Raw genomic sequence first — 15726 nt, forward strand, 5'->3', positions numbered from 1 at the left:
AAAACCACGACCACCACGATTTGAACTTCTCACCTAGGATCTCAGTTGAGTGGCGAGCAGCTTTCCGGGATCTCGTGACGTCACGATGAACCGCGCGGCGGGGAGATGACATGACGTCATACCTAGCTTACCCCACCGACTGAAAAAATGATGTTAATGAGTCAGCCCCTGACGTTGAGTGATTGGCCATGGCTGCTGAACAGAACACAATGAACTCGCAACAGATTTCATGGAAAATGTTATGAAGCAGGCTCTCATATGGAGTGATTGCGCGTGGCTTTGCCCAAATTATGATTTTACTGGTGACGTGATGTCACTAGCGGAGTACACACCCCCTAGCGTCTCGCGACGATGACTTCACGTGGAGTGGTAAAGTGAGAGGGCGAGCACGGTGAGGAATGGTATTAGAGTATAAGTTGATTTAGATTCCTTTTACATTTCTTCCTCTGTTGCACAGTTATCCCTTGGGTGGGTAATCTCAGCTACAACAACAAGAACGTGAACATTATTGCGTGTTAGTGTACACTGTGTGATACCACTATCATCATAAGCATCAACATAATCGGCACCATCATTATAATCATAAGCACCACCATCAGCTTCAGCACTATCATTATCAGCACTATCATTATCAGCACTATCATTATCAACACCATCATCAGCAGCACCATCATCATGAATCCCATCATCAGCACCACCATCAGCAACACCACTTTAATCATCATCAACACGATCATCATCAGCACTATCGTCATCACCACCACCATCGTCATCAACACCACCATAATCATCAACACCATCATCAGTATCAGCACCAACAACAACAACAACCGCAATTCGTCACTAAGTGGCACTTGTTCCAGGCTAAGGCCACGTGAAATATCAAACGCCCGCGTGCATACCCAGGTGTCATGGGTTGACTGATTGAGATGACTGGCCGGTGCACCACCTTGTGCCCCCTACTGTGCCAACTGTCTGTGCTTTAGCCACCCAGTGCTCCGCTCGTTGTGAGCGTCGCTCTTCCTTCCGTTGTTGCTGGAGGGCGACTGCCTCCAACTGCCCAGTAGTGTTCTTCACGAACCTCTTCCACAGAGGTCGATCTTGACACTACTGTTACCAGTCATGGGCAAGTCCACTCAGCTCCACATCCTCTATGGGCAGTATTGAATCTATGGGCAGTGTTGAGTCTACTGGCAGCGTTGGAGTGTATGGGAAGCGTTGAATATGTGGGTAGTGTTGAGTCTATGGACAGATTCCAAGAACACAGGATGAGATGTTACTATCCTTTGTGCAAGCACTTCCAAGAGTTCATGAACAGTGAGCCTGGTGAAATTTAGGGAGCCCATCGTCAGTAGTGTACCTTTGGTTCCTAGAGTGTTTCGGCCTTTCATACTATACACCCTCACCAAAGGCGGTCAGCAACAGGGTGATCAATCCTACGCTTGCGTCCCATTCCCAATTAGTCATAGGAGTTGCCTTGTTGTTGATAGCCAACATCCCATGGGACTATGCATGGCAGGGGCGTCCTCCTCCCTGAGTCAAGCATTGTTGACCGCATACCTCCTGGCCCTCTCACTTCGGGGCCCAGCTGAGGTCTTTCCTCTTCATCCACAGCCACTGACTGCTGCCTTCTGCCACCTCCGATACAGCTCTGATTGCCGAACGCTGGCTCTGGCCCTTAATTCCCAGGTCTCTAAGCAGTCTGGTTGTAGATGTTGCCACAAAACCTCTGCAGCCCACCTCCACTGGTCGGACTTCTGTGTTCCAGCCATGATGCCGTGCTTCGGCAGCTAGATCGGCATAGCGCAGATGTTTTCGCTCATAAGCCTCATCTACTGAGTCCTCCCAGGGTACTGTGAGCTCGATGATGAAGACCTTCTTGAGCGAACGGGACCAGAGCACCATGTCAGGTCTTAGGGTGGTGGTTGCGATCTCCGGAGGAAACACAAGTTGCCGGCCAATGTCAGCTAGCATTTTCCAGTCGCGGGCCAAGCGCAGCTGGTCTCGCCCTAATGGTGTAGAGCCGCTCTTCGGTGGTTTAGCCCCTAATGCTGCTGGGGGTGGTAGGGAGTTGGTGGCAGCTCACTTGTCCTCCAGGGCGGACGCAAGGTTTTTAAGGACTTGGTTGTGACGCCAAGTGTAGCGTCCTTGGGTGAGGCTTGTTTTACACCCTGTGAGAATGTGCCTGAGGTTGGCTGGCATGGAACAGAGGGCACAGTCCGGATCTTCACCATATCATTGGTGAAGATTAACTGGTGTTGGAAGGACGTCATATGTTGCTCTGATGGAAAAGTTCAACCGCCTCGCTTCCATGGCCCACAGATCCTTCCAGCTGATCTTCCTTTTCTCCACACTGTCCCATCGAGTCCACTGTCCCTGTTTGGCAAGAGAGACTGCCTTGGCCCACCTTGCAGCCTCCTCCTGATGGCGTACTTCCTGCACTACCATCTTCCGCCGCTCTGGTGCTGTGGCCTTACTCCAAGAAGCACGGCTCGTTAGCCCAAGGCCTCCTCTCCCTTGTTGAACATGACCCACAATGTCAGCATGTCTGAGAGCTGCTGTTGCCTCCTGGACTGCTTTTCCTGGCCTCCATTTGCGCCCAGTTGCCAAGGTCGGCGCGTTGTTGCTCACCACTGAGTCTCGAGATTCATTCAGTGTCATCTGGAGCCTGGTTTTTGCACAATTGAATTCCTCTGTTAGACTGGTGAGGGGCAGCTTGAGGACACCATCTCCATAGAGGCCTATGGTGGTAAGGCATCGTGGAACTCCGAGCCACTTCTTTAAGTAGCCTGTGACTCCTCTTTCCATCTTCTCCACTGTTGAGATTGGAACCTCATACACTGCTAGGGGCCACAACACCCGGGGTAGGAAACCAAACTGCAGACACCAGGCCTTTAACTTTCCAGGTAGCTGGGTGTTGTCGATGGACTGAAGGCTACTACTGATGTCTTTGCGCAGCTGTTGCACCTGGTCTTTGTCCTTCAGGCTTGCATCATACCACCTTCCAAGGCTTTTTACCGGCTGCTCAGACACTGTTGGGATTTGGTCATCTCCGATGAAGAATTTCAGGTCAGAGAGTACTCCCTTCACAGTATTAAGTATATGGGCAGTCTTGAGTCTATGGGCAGTGTTGAATCTATGGGCAGTGTTGAATCTATGGGCAGTGTTGAATCTATGGGCAGCATTGCGTCTATGGGCAGTGTTGAATCTATCAGCAGAGTTGAGTCTATGGGCAGTGCTGTTTAATGTAAAAGAGTAAAAGAGAAGTTTATTCCAGTGGAGGTGTACAAGGAGGGAGAAGAACCAAATGGGATTGTGCACACGGTTATTGTTATATAGGGTGGCCCAAAAGTCAGGAGACAGGGTTATTATTATACAGGGTGTGGCAAAACTCAAGGCACACATAGCTATTATACAGGGGGGCCGAAAAGTCAGGACACATACGGTTATTATACTGGGTGGCCCAAAATTCAGGATATACATGGTTATTATACAGGGTGGCCCAAAAGTCAGACACATTAGGTTTTTATTATATTGGGGGGCCCAAAGTCAGGACACATGGTTTAGTGTAATACATATTGGCCCAAAAGTCAGGACATATACTGTTATTTTATAGGGTGGCCCAAAGTCAGGACACATAGCGTTATTATTATACAGGGTGGCCCAAAAGTCAAAACACATAGGATTAATATACTGGGTGGGCCAAAATTCAGGAGACATAGGGTTAATGTTATAAAGGGTGGTTCAAAGTCAGGACACATACGTTACTGTTTTACAGGGTGGCCCAAACGTCAGGACACAGGGTTATTATACTGGGTTGCCCAAAAGTCAGGAGATATAGGGTGAATGTTATACAGGGTGGCTCAAAAGTCAGGATACAGAGGGTAATTGTTTTACAGGGTAGCCCATAAGTCAAAACACATAGGGTTATTATTAGACAGTGTGGCCCAAAAGTCAGGACACATATGTTACTGTTATACATGTTGGCCCAAAGGTCAGGAAACGTACAATTATTTTACAGGGTGGCCCAATAGTGAGGTCACACAAGGTTATTATACAGGGTGGCACAAAAGTCAGGACACAAGGTTATTGTTACACGATTTGGCACAAAAGTTAGGACACAGGGTTATTGTTATAAAAGGTGGCCAAAACATCAGGGCACAGGATTATTGTTATATAGGTTTGCCCAAAAGCTCGGACACATAGGGTTATTCTACAAGGTGGCCCAACATTCAGGACACAAATATAACTATTATACAGAGTGGCCCAAAAGTCAGGACACACATGGTTATACAGGGTGGCCCAAAAGGCAGGAGACATATGGTTATTGTTATACAGGGTGGCCCAAAAGTTTTGAAACATAGGGTTGTTGTTATACAAGTTGGCTTAAAAGTTAGGATGTAGAGTTATTGTTATACAAGGTGGCCAAAACGTCAGGACACCCAGGGTTATAACAATAGGGTGGCCCAAAAGTCAGAAGACATAGGGTTATTGTTCTACAGGGCTGCCAAAAAGTTAGAACACATAAGGTAGTTGTTATACAAGGTGGCCAAAAAGTCAGGACACATAGGGTTATTTTACAGGGTGGCCCAAAAGTGAGGACACACGAGAGTCGTTATACAGCGTGGCCCAAAAGTCAGAACACAGGATTTTTATACAGGGTGGTCCAAATGTAAGGACACAGGATTATTATACAGGGTGGCCCCAAAGTCAATACTCATAACGTTATAATGCTACAGGTTGGTCAAAATGTCATGGCAGATAAGGTTATTATTCAGGATGGCTCAAAAGTCAGGACACATAGGGTTATTATAAAGGGTGGCCCAAAAATAAAGTAACATTGGGGTGTTGTTATACACGGTGGTCCAAAATTCAGGACACAGAAGGTTATTCTTTGACAAGGTAGACCAGAAGTCAAGACACATATGGTTATTATACAGTGTGGCCAACAAGTCAGAACACACACAGTTATTTTTAAAAAGGTTGGCCCAATGTCAGGAGACATTGGGTTATTGTTATACAGTGTGTGCGAAAATTCAAGGAATACATAGCTATTATACAGGGGGAGGCAAAAGTCAGGACACACAGGGCTATTGTTATACAGCCTGGCGCAAAATCAAGTGTAGTGACATAGAATTGGTCACTACGTAGCATAGCGCTGTATGTTGGCAGAGAAGGGGATCTGCAGTTGCAGCAGCCCTGGCTGACAGCAGGTCACGTGACAAACCAGAGAGAGGGATGTAGGGGAAAGGTTACAGAGGGGACACGTGAGGGAAGCCCGGGAACCTGCTAGTAGGTTCTAGAGAAGGGCTCGCGAACAGCAAATGTTGGGCAGTGCTGTGAACCTATATGAGTACATGAGCAGTGCATATCGAAGTCATCGAGTCCATAGACTCTTCAAGCTTTATAAACGCACTCCGGTGATTCTTCGCCATCAGAGGGCCAGCCAAGCAACTCCGTTCTGATTGTGGAACCAATTTCACTGGAGCATGTAAAGAGCTTAAGATCAATACGGAAAATGTTAAATATGATTCTGTAGGCAAATACATTTGTGACCAAGGCTGCACGTGAATCTTCAATCCTCCTCACTCTTCGCATATGGGTGGAGCCTGGGAACGCATAGTCGGGAATGCTCGACGCATTCTTGTCTCCATGCTGTGTGATGTCGGGTCCACAAGTTCTATCACGAGGTCTTGACCACTCTCGTGGCTGAGGTCTCAGCTATAATTAAAACCCCTGATTCCCATCTCAACTGACCCAGTCACCATTCATCTTGACTCCTGCTACACTTCTTACCCAGAAGACATGCTCAGAGCACCCACCGAGGAGGTCAGCACAGCAGGCCTCTACAGACGCCAATGGAGACAAGTGCAGAGCTTCATCTACATGTTCTGGCATCACTGGAAAAACAAGTACCTTGCGACACTTCAAGTGCGCAGCAAGTGGCAGTCGAGCAGACCAGACATCCAAAAAGGTAACCTCGTCCTACTGAAGGACAACCAAGTCAAACGGAATGAGTGGCCAATGGGCCGCATCCTCAAGACGATTACCAGTGCCGATGGGAAAGCTTGAAAGCTTGAGGTTATGGTAGCGAAGCAAGGTGTCGCAAGAACTTTCGTTAGGCCTATAGGTGAGACAGTGCTACTTTTCGCTCGCAAAGATATGGACAAATAAGTTAACCCATCGAAGTTTGTTGCACATTTGTTTATGACATTTGTTTATAAACAGTGGTATCTCCTAGATACCAGACAGGGAGTGTTCTGCCCCACGGCAGATATGGGGGTGTGTTTACACAGGAACTTCCTGATATGATGGTGTTGAGTTTGGTCACGTGACCAAGAAGTTACGAGTTAAGGGTCTCTAAGTCATGAGGCCAGGCAGGGGTGTCAGCCATTACAGAGTACAAACAATTAACGTATCAGTGAAGACCGGTGCATTTTTGTCTACCAAGTGGCAATGCTTACACATCACACCAGGTACTCATTTGAGGCCGAGTTGACCTAAGAGAAGCCGAGAACCGGTTCAGATAATCGTCACTGGTGTTGACCAAACTCGGGTCTCTAGGTTCATAGTCCAGCACGGTACCCACTGCACTACCGCTCCACACATTACACACACACAGTCCTCAGTAAACGTTCTGGGAATATACTTACGGATTTTATTCATGATTTTCTACAGAAATTAAAATCCAGTGAAACCGAGGCTATTATGAAATCGGTCATATTTTCACATTCTTGACCAGATGTGAGCTTGTTATTTATCTATCTCTCCAAAAACAAAAACATATTTTTACACGAACCTCTAGTCTTAACGGGTTTCTAGTCTCTCATAAGCAGCCAGGTTTCAACGCTTCCCAGATAGATGTGTATCAGCAACTACCATTTCTATTTCACAGTACGTGGGTCCTAGTTTGATGCAAAACTATAGAACTCACTAGGAGGAAGTACCCAACTTTGCCCGGTGGAAAAAATATATAAATTTCAAAACTTGTCTTCACTTAAAATAACACAACATAAACATACACAAATCCGTGAGTTTTTTTTGGGTTAGATCACGTGAATATATAATTATGCCATCCGACAAAGCCAACTAGTAAGGGTTGTGACTTAAACAGAACATGCCAATTCGCCAGTAATTACAAATAGCTTCACCAGGCGACAGCCAGATTTGTGGAGGTGTGATGCCGCCGCCACGAAGCCGCTCGGCGGGCGCCCCATCTACGACCTCACCACCACCAAGCGACGGAGCCAGCCCCGCTTCCCCCTCACCTCACGTAAACACACCCGCACGCATTTCCCCCCCCCCCCCCCCCCCCCATAGAGCTCCGAGGGGAGGTCACCTGGCTGACCGGTTTTCACCCGAGCAGCCCTTACCGGGATAATCTTCACGGTTTCCTGCGGCCAGGGAATTGGACGACCTCCCCCGATGCTGATTCGCACCGTGGCGCTGTGACCGGCATTAAGATTGCATGGTCGCGGCGAGGGGCCACTCGGCCCCCGCGGTTGAAACGCACCCCACGCACGCACGTATCGATGGGGCAGGCAGAGGGGCATAAGTATAGGACTAATTTGAATACGCACCGCGCATAAGCATTGTGATGGAGGAGCATAATTAGAATAAGCGCTGCGCATAAGCATTGTTATGGAGGAGCGTAATTACAATAAGCGCCGCAACACGCAGCGCATCTTATTAGCATAGCAAAGGTGCCCCGGAACCGCCGCACGCGCCCTGACTGGCGCACGCCTATTGTTAAAGAAAAACTGGGAGGGCACAACAACAGGCGGGGCGGCATCTCTTTGATGTAGGGACGATAAAAGGGGGGCGAAAACGGGTAGATCACTCTCTTGTTCCAGAATCAGGCCACGAGACGCTCTCCAGCCCAGCGACCCGGACGTCCGTGCGACGCATCGAGGTACGCAGCAAGGACGGGATCAGCGGACCGCCGTGGGCACCTAATTGTAAGTGGAAAGGGGGTATTGGGAAAGAGACTAGAGAGTCTAGAGCCGTCTAGAACATATCCCTCCAATAGATCGGGTACAGACCCAGGGACGATAACGTAGGCCTGCCACGCCGATCGATACCGACTCAACAGTAAAGCGTAGTCGCAGAGAATAAACCATTAATAACCCAGCGGCGCAGCCTCTAGTGGTCTTACGAGTGAATGAAGCGCGTGGTGCTGTGTGCAGGTGTGTGCGCTCGTAGCGTGGGGGGGGGGGGGGGGGGTCGGTGCGTCCACAGGTACCCGCTCCGTCTATCGCCGCAGGGACTCACATGGTGTGAGGGCAGCGTCATTCGCCCTCCGACCCCTGACCCCCGTTCAGAGCGTGGGATTGGTGGAGAGACAACGCAGCGTTTACAGGTGAACAAGAGCGGGCGGCGAGCTATGCCTCTCACACGAGCTCGCGGAGGGGCGGACCAGGGAGGGGAGCCGTCGGGCGATGAACCCAGCGACGGCAGCAGCTGGTCGCAGACCAACAAGGGGTCGGCAAACGGCAGAGCCCCTGCCATCGGCACACAGCCGGGAGGGACCTCGGGGACCAGCGGCCCCAACAACATGGTGTCAGAAGTCGTACGAACCCTCACATCTTCACGGGAAGGTGGCGCGCTACTCCACACAAAGGTAAGACATGTGTTCACCGGCCAGGGGACACCTACATGGAAAGCGTTTTCCCGCAATATCATAGGGGCTAAAGAGCTTAATGGCTGGTCGGACGCGCAGGCGTTACGACAACTTACGTTGAACCTGGATGGGCAGGCAGCCGACTTTGTAGAGGCGCTACCCGAAAGCGTGCAAACCCAACTAGAGGAACTAATGCGTAGACTAGACCTGCGTTTCGGCACGCGTAACGCGATATGGGCAAAGACGGCCTTAGAGGCGCGCCGACGCCAACCCGGCGAGGACTTCCGAGACTACGCCGAGGACGTGCGATCACTAACCCGGATCGCCCGTCCAGAGTTCGCGAAGGAGGTCATTGACGCGCTAGCTGCAGACAAGCTGCTCAGGTACCTAGCTCGCACCGCGTGGTGGCAACCCAAAAGGGGTAGTGCAGGCCTCCCCTTCGATACCCTGGTCGAGCGTGCACTTGAGTGTGAGGAGCTCTCCAGCGAATGCGCGCAGCTCCGAGGGTCGGGACAGGAGTGCACCGTGGCGAGCCTGATCCCTGACGAGGAGGAGGAGCCCGCCAGCCCAATAAGGAGACGGGCAAGAGAGCCCCAGAGACCCCGCGAGACAACCCCGGGGTGGGTTGCCGAGTTACAGGCCAGCATGGGAGATATGATAACCCAAGTAGGGGAGAGGGTAACCCAAGTAGACGACAAAATGAGCCGGGGTATGACCAAGCTGCAGTCATCCTTTGAGACCATCCAGTCCGAGGTGGGGGAGTTAACTGGAAGGGTAGCCCGACTAGAAGCAGGGTCTGGGCAGCGACGTACTGGGGGTAGAGGAAGCGGGCAAGGGGCCCACTATGGAGCCGCCACCCTTCCCCGGGCATGTTATATGTGCGACCGTCGGGGGCACCTCATGAGAGATTGCCCTGAACTCGCCCGTTCTAGACATGCACGGGGGTTAAACGTCAACGCCCCCTAGAACGCGGACCAACTAGGGGTGCAACCGACGCGGTCCCGACACAAATCGACGACAATGAGAATAACGGCGAGCGAGTGATCTCCACACAGATTCCAGCGGCGACACCCAAGAGCGCGGCGACTCCTGGCGACTGGCTGCGGGAACTGGTGGCGGGAATTACGGGGGCCACGTCGCTGGTGGAAGGAAAGGTAAACGGAAAGCGTACCCGAATCCTGCTGGACACGGGGGCGGTGGCCTCGCTCGTGAGCGCAGCGCACTGCAGCATGATCGGGGTCGATGTGAGCCGCCTGCAGGCCCCGGACCGCGCGCTGCACACGGCGAGCAGAGCCGGAATGGGGCTACTGGGGAGAGCCACCCTAGAGGTCCGCATAGACAACCAGATGTGCACCCAGGAGTTCTACGTGTCGAGTGTGTTGTGTCACGAGTGTATTGCAGGTACCGACCTCCTAGAAAAGCTGGGGCTCAACGTGCAACCCCGCCAGCGATGCGCCACCATGGAGAGCAGCGGCGAGCGGATTCCGTTCCTGGGACAAGAGCCAACGCACCCCCGCTTCGCACCTGTGGCCGCTATCCTGGCGACGGCAGTCACCATCGGGCCGCTCACCGAGATGCTGGTGCCGGTGGCAACATCCAACACCGACCCCGCGCTCCCACCATCAGGAGAGGCAATACTAACTCCTCACCCGGAGCTGGCAAAACGGTATGGGGTCGTGGGATCCGCCACGTTGGTAAACGCAGATGGGGACCGATTGTTTATGCGGATGTTTAACCCTCACAGTACCCCGGCGATTCTGCGACGGCGCACCCCGATCGCCACCGTACACCCCCTGCACACACGCCACTCTGATGACTCGGTGTTCGCGCTCTGGGCTGAGGACACCGGTCGTCCCGAGGGTGACCAGGACTTGGCCTGGGGAGTCGGCCCGACTCCCCAGTGCGTCTGTGAGGGTAGCGTCATTCGCCCTCCGACCCCTGACCCCCGTTCAGAGCGTGGGATTGGTGGAGAGAGAATGCAGCATTTACAGGTGAACGAGAGCGGGCGGCGAGCTATGCCTCTCACACGAGCTCACGGAGGGGCGGACCAGGGAGGGGAGCCGTTGGGCGATGAACCCAGCGACGGCAGCAGCTGGTCGCAGACCAGCGAAGGGTCGGTAAACGGCGGAGCCCCTGTCATCAGCACGCAGCCGGGAGGGACCTCGGGGACCAGCGGCCCCAACAGAGGTCTGTTTCGTTCCTTATATAGAGGCCTAGATGTGGTTGGTGACCACACCACTGCACTCTTGCGCAAGGTCGGGGAGGGGGGGGGGGATTACTGAGTCAATGTACATTATGCATATGCATTATGCGAGGTCCTTGATCTTGTCCTATTTTGTGTATTAAAATAGCCGTACCAACGGTAATCCCTTTTGAAGTATGCTGCCCTTTATAGGCATGCATTTAAATGCTTGATTTGATGATTCGCTTCCACGCAGCACTGAGGCGGTAGCTATCTGATCAAAGGGCTCACATAATGCACGTGCATAATGTACGTTGACTCAGTAATTCCCCCCCCCCCACTTTGCGCAAGAGCGTAGAAGCGAAGTCACCACATCTAGGCCTCTATATAAGGAACGAAACAGACTTCTCCACAAATCTGGCTGTCGCCTGATGAAGCTAGTTGTAATTACTGGTGAAACGTCGTACTTAGATTGTAAATTTTGGCGGGTTTTAACGACACATATATATTTACGCGATCCAACCCAAAAAACACTCTTTTGAATATTGGTCACGAAAGCCTATATGTTAAACTGACGTCCACAAATACTAAGCTATTATAAAAGCCCGGCGTTCCGTTTGTATATTTGTCCATCAATAAAATTATAACAGCCTTTCTGAAGTCCTGAATCAAAAAGTAATATAAAGTGAGTGTAATTATTTTATTACGTTTTATTATTATTATTTTATTATTTCCCTTCTACGTGACTTTACCGAAAGATCCAAGAAGATGAGTGTAAAGAGTTTATATAAAGGTTTCCAAATGTTGTCGACACCCCCCCCCCCCCTGCTCATTTTATTTATTTTGCAGGCATATATAGCTACACACCCTACATATGTAATAAAGGTCGTTGAGGTGACTTCTGGAATCCGGTCTTTTATTCAACTTGCATTACAGCGTTCCTTCACGCTGCTGGCAGGCAGCGTGAGAGGGATAGATAGAGAGACGCACTGCCACGTGGCAACCCGGAGCCCTGCTCACGCGTGGCCCCTTCCTCCGTTTGTTCCCGTTCTGACCACGTGTCGTTCGTCTCCACCCATATTTAATACCCGGGTCACATGGTACGTTTCCACCAATCCTGGTTAGCCTCCATGGAATATTCCAGGCTCCCTCGTAGGCTCCCGGGACCACGCCCCTGACTCATCTCCCCATTGGCTGTGGCCAAAGCCAGCAGAACCAATCCTCTACTTACAGCTGTCACCTTTCCATTACGTCAGGGCCACACCCCTAAGCTTCCCCCCATTGGCTATAGACCAGGACCGGCAGAGCCAATCATCATGACGAGTTGTGATACGTCATTGAGCCGGATAGATCCTCACATTACACATACAATAGAAAAAGTAGTATTTAGAGACTCTACAGTCGTATCTCCTGACTATAGTAGTATCTACTGACTCTATAGTAGTGTGGTGGTCAAGGTTGACACCAAGGTTGACACAGGTCACACAGGTCACACAAGCTAGGGGAGAGGTACGTACCAGTCTGGACTTGTCCGGACCGGCAGGGACGAGAGGTGGTTGGAACCGCTCTGAGGGGAGGGGGCTGGCGAGAGCCAGGGCCCCGAGACACCCCCGCCCCTCAGAGAGAGGGGATATAAGACGGCTCCCGGAGAGCGGAGGGGTCGATCTCACGAGAAGCTGAAGGAGGTGCGGCCGGAGATCCTGGACCCCCAAGCCTCGAGGATGCCGCCCCGCTGGGACTGAGTGGGCTGAGTAGCTGTAGGCTAGGGAAGGAGAGTAACTGAGTAGCTGTAGGCTAGGGAAGGAGAGTAACTGAGTAGCTGTAGGCTAGGGAAGGAGAGTAACTGAGTAGCTGTAGGCTAGGGAAGGAGAGTAACTGAGTAGCTGTAGGCTAGGGAAGGAGAGTAACTGAGTAGCTGTAGGCTAGGGAAGGAGAGTAACTGAGTAGCTGTAGGCTAGGGAAGGAGAATAACTGAGTAGCTGTAGGCTAGGGAAGGAGAGTAACAGAGTAGCTGTAGGTTAGGGAAGGAGAGTAATGAGAATAGAGCCGGAGGCTGTACCTCCCTAGGTTGTGTGGTTGGACTGTTCCCCCCAGTGAGTCCGGAGGACTAGTGTTATTGGAATAAAAGCGTGTGGCCTCTACGAAGTCTCTGTCTCATTCAAGAATACTACAACTGGTGTTAGAAGCGGCCAAAGAACCTCGCCGACATGGAGACAAGACAGAAAGCGCTCACCAAGGGCCAGGAGAAGGACGTCGAGGGAGACGCTGAGCCGAAGGCGGGAGCGCCATTTCCGGGGGACGGGTCTGCGGGGGCGGGCTCGGGTTCTCCGGGGCCCTCCAGGAGTCCGCCGACGTCGGGATGGGCGATCCAGTCGGCCCATGCCCGGCTGGCCGATCTCCTCCATGCCGCTGCCTCCATCCTCGACGAGCTCACGCTGGGGGGAGCGGGAGCGCCGGGTGGAGTACCAGGCCGGAGGATGGGACGGGTTCCCGCCGAGAAACGCGCCATTCCCGCGCAAAACTTTGACGTCACCTCCGGAGGGGGAGACGTCACTTCCGCCGGGAATGCGGCCGCCGGAGATGACGTCACTTCCGCCGGGGGGGTCACCGCTTCCGGGGGAAATGACGTCAACCGCCCAGGAGGTCAGGGGGCAGAGGTGGCCCGCGTCACATCCGCCATCTGCGGCCTTACATCGGGAGAAGCAGAGTTTTCGGGTAGGTGCCCGCCGATTTGGTCTGATATTCTGCCGCCGGAAGATGCTTCAAATACTGCACTTGGGACGCTGCTGTCTTCAAGGGGGGACTACATCCCGGCGCTGCAACAGCGCTTGCCTTCGCTGCAGGTTTTCACGGCAAAGGGGGGGGGAATGGGCTGCTTTTTCACACCGTTTCGTGGCAAATGCCGAGACGGCTGGGTGGTCTGCCGACATCGCTCTCCGAGCCCTGCCTTCCGCCTTGGACGACGTGGCCTTGGCCACGTTCCTCCTTATTCCACGGAGGCAACGCTCCACTTTGCAGGAGGCCCTCGATCGGATGGCCTTAGTGTATGGACCTCCATCCGAAACAAGACATCGGTTCGCCAGTCGGAGGAGGGAGGCGGACGAGACACCTCTTGCCTATCAGAGTGCACTGATGGCGTTGGCTCAAGCAGCCTATCCTCGAATGGACGATGTGGGCCTGGACTCCATCGTGCTTGAGAAGTTGCTGCTGCTGGCTCGGGAACTGAGGATTGCCATCCACGTCAAAGATGAAGCTAACCTTTCCTCGCTGGGGGCGGCACATTACCTGCACACAGAGTTGCTCCTCCAGCGGGATGGGCAGGTGGCTGCGTGCGCCGCTGCAAGAGTTGACGAGGTCCCGGATACCCAGGCCTTCGCGTCGCAGCGGGCCGCCAGTTGGAGGGGGGCCGACCGGCCTCGCCAAGGGGAAACCCGGGGGAGACACGGATCCCCGCGGGCGTGGGCTCGCGTCACGTGCTACAACTGTGGCCAGCTGGGTCACCTGGCATCGGGTTGCCCAGCACCCCGGCGCCGGGCTCCGGGTCATCCACCATCGTCCGCCCGTCCGCCGGCCGCTCCACAAGAACCCCAGGCATGTCGCGACACCTCACGCACACGGTCCCTGCCCGCATCTCATACACCGCATACACCGCATACACCGCGAATCGGCGCGCCACCAAATCGCGTTGCGTTGAAGGGTGGGGAGCGGAATGGGGCTGATGTTCGGGGGCCACTTCGCGCGGCTCAGTGGTCCGAGTTGGCCCACAGGGTCGTGGCCGCGGCGACGGGCTCGTCGGTTATTCTCGGGGATATTGAGGGAATTCAATTTAGATTGTTGGTCGATACGGGGGCTTCGGCTACTATAATTTCCGACCTCATATACAACGTGTTACCAAAGAGATGTCAGGCACTCACCCTGTTCTCCGTCCCTTGCTTTGCGGCAAATGGGGGTTCCCTGGGGATTATTGGCCAAATAACTGCACAAATTTGTATTGGCGACATTAAATTATCTGGTCCCGTTTTGGTTTCCGATGCCTTGGCCGTTCCCTGTTTGTTGGGTACGGATTTCTTGGGGAGGATGCCCATCAAAATTTTAATTGACAAAGGCTGCATCGAGCTTCCTTCGGGCCGCCGGATGGCGTTTCTGCCCTCACCAAACCGGCTGCGCACAGCTTGCACGACTGTTCCGGCTATGGCGTCTGAAACTGTGCGGATTCCGCCGGGTGCGCAGATGCTAATACCACTTCAGTTACGCAAACCACTGGAGGCAGACGCTACGTCGGGGGTTTTGTTGTCTCCTTCAAATACGACCGAGCGAGGGTTGGACCTGGTGGGTGCACAAACGCTTGTGCCTAGAGATGGACAGCCCTTCATTCAGGTGCTGAATGCGGGGTTGCGGACGAAGGTCGTGCACCGAGGGGCTGTCATTGCACATGCGTCGCTGCCGCTGCACACTGACTCCGTCGCAGCTCATGTCGGTGAGGCGCCGGCGTTCGGGACGCAGGTGGGTGTCGATGAGGCATGGATGGATTCTCTCTGTTCAGGGGCTGAAAATCTTTCAGAGTCACAAAGATTAAAGCTGCGCATGTTGCTTCGTGATTTTCCCGATGTTTTTAGCAAACACAAATTCGATGTTGGGTGCACTAATCTATTGAAACACCACATTGATACGGGGGATTCCGCTCCTATTCGGCAAAATCCGTTCCGATTGAGTCCGGCAGAGAAGGAACATGTCCGGTTGGCAGTGAATGACATGCTTGCCGCAGACATTGTGGCTCCCTCCAACAGCCCATGGGGTGCGCCCATTGTGCTTGTTAAAAAACATGATGGCAGTTTGAGGTTTTGTGTGGATTTTCGGAAGCTTAACAAGGTTTCACTAGCGGACGCGTATCCGCTCCCTCGCATGGACGAGTCGCTCGATGCCT

General features: G+C 52.8%; 1 protein-coding gene across 5 annotated transcripts in view; it reads right to left on the bottom strand.

The window, feature by feature from the left end:
• LOC133339151 (zinc finger protein OZF-like) overlaps window positions 1–15726 on the bottom strand; it is a 62811-nt gene that overhangs the window by 20994 nt on the left and 26091 nt on the right. Inside the window, exons 1-2 of one of the 5 annotated variants that reach the window (XM_061547287.1) lie at window positions 333–1577; window positions 34–139 (exon numbers count right to left, since the gene is read on the bottom strand). The exons of the other annotated variants lie outside the window; for them this stretch is intronic. The gene's annotated coding sequence lies outside the window, so the exon portion shown is untranslated. Of the gene's footprint in view, window positions 1–33; window positions 140–332; window positions 1578–15726 lie in introns of those variants that run through there. 5 annotated transcript variants of the gene reach the window in all.

The sequence above is a fragment of the Lethenteron reissneri genome, unplaced genomic scaffold (genome assembly GCF_015708825.2).
Source record: "Lethenteron reissneri isolate LAM-NWPU_2019-01 unplaced genomic scaffold, ASM1570882v1 scaffold_1640, whole genome shotgun sequence".
NCBI classification, from domain to species: Eukaryota; Metazoa; Chordata; class Hyperoartia; order Petromyzontiformes; family Petromyzontidae; genus Lethenteron; species Lethenteron reissneri.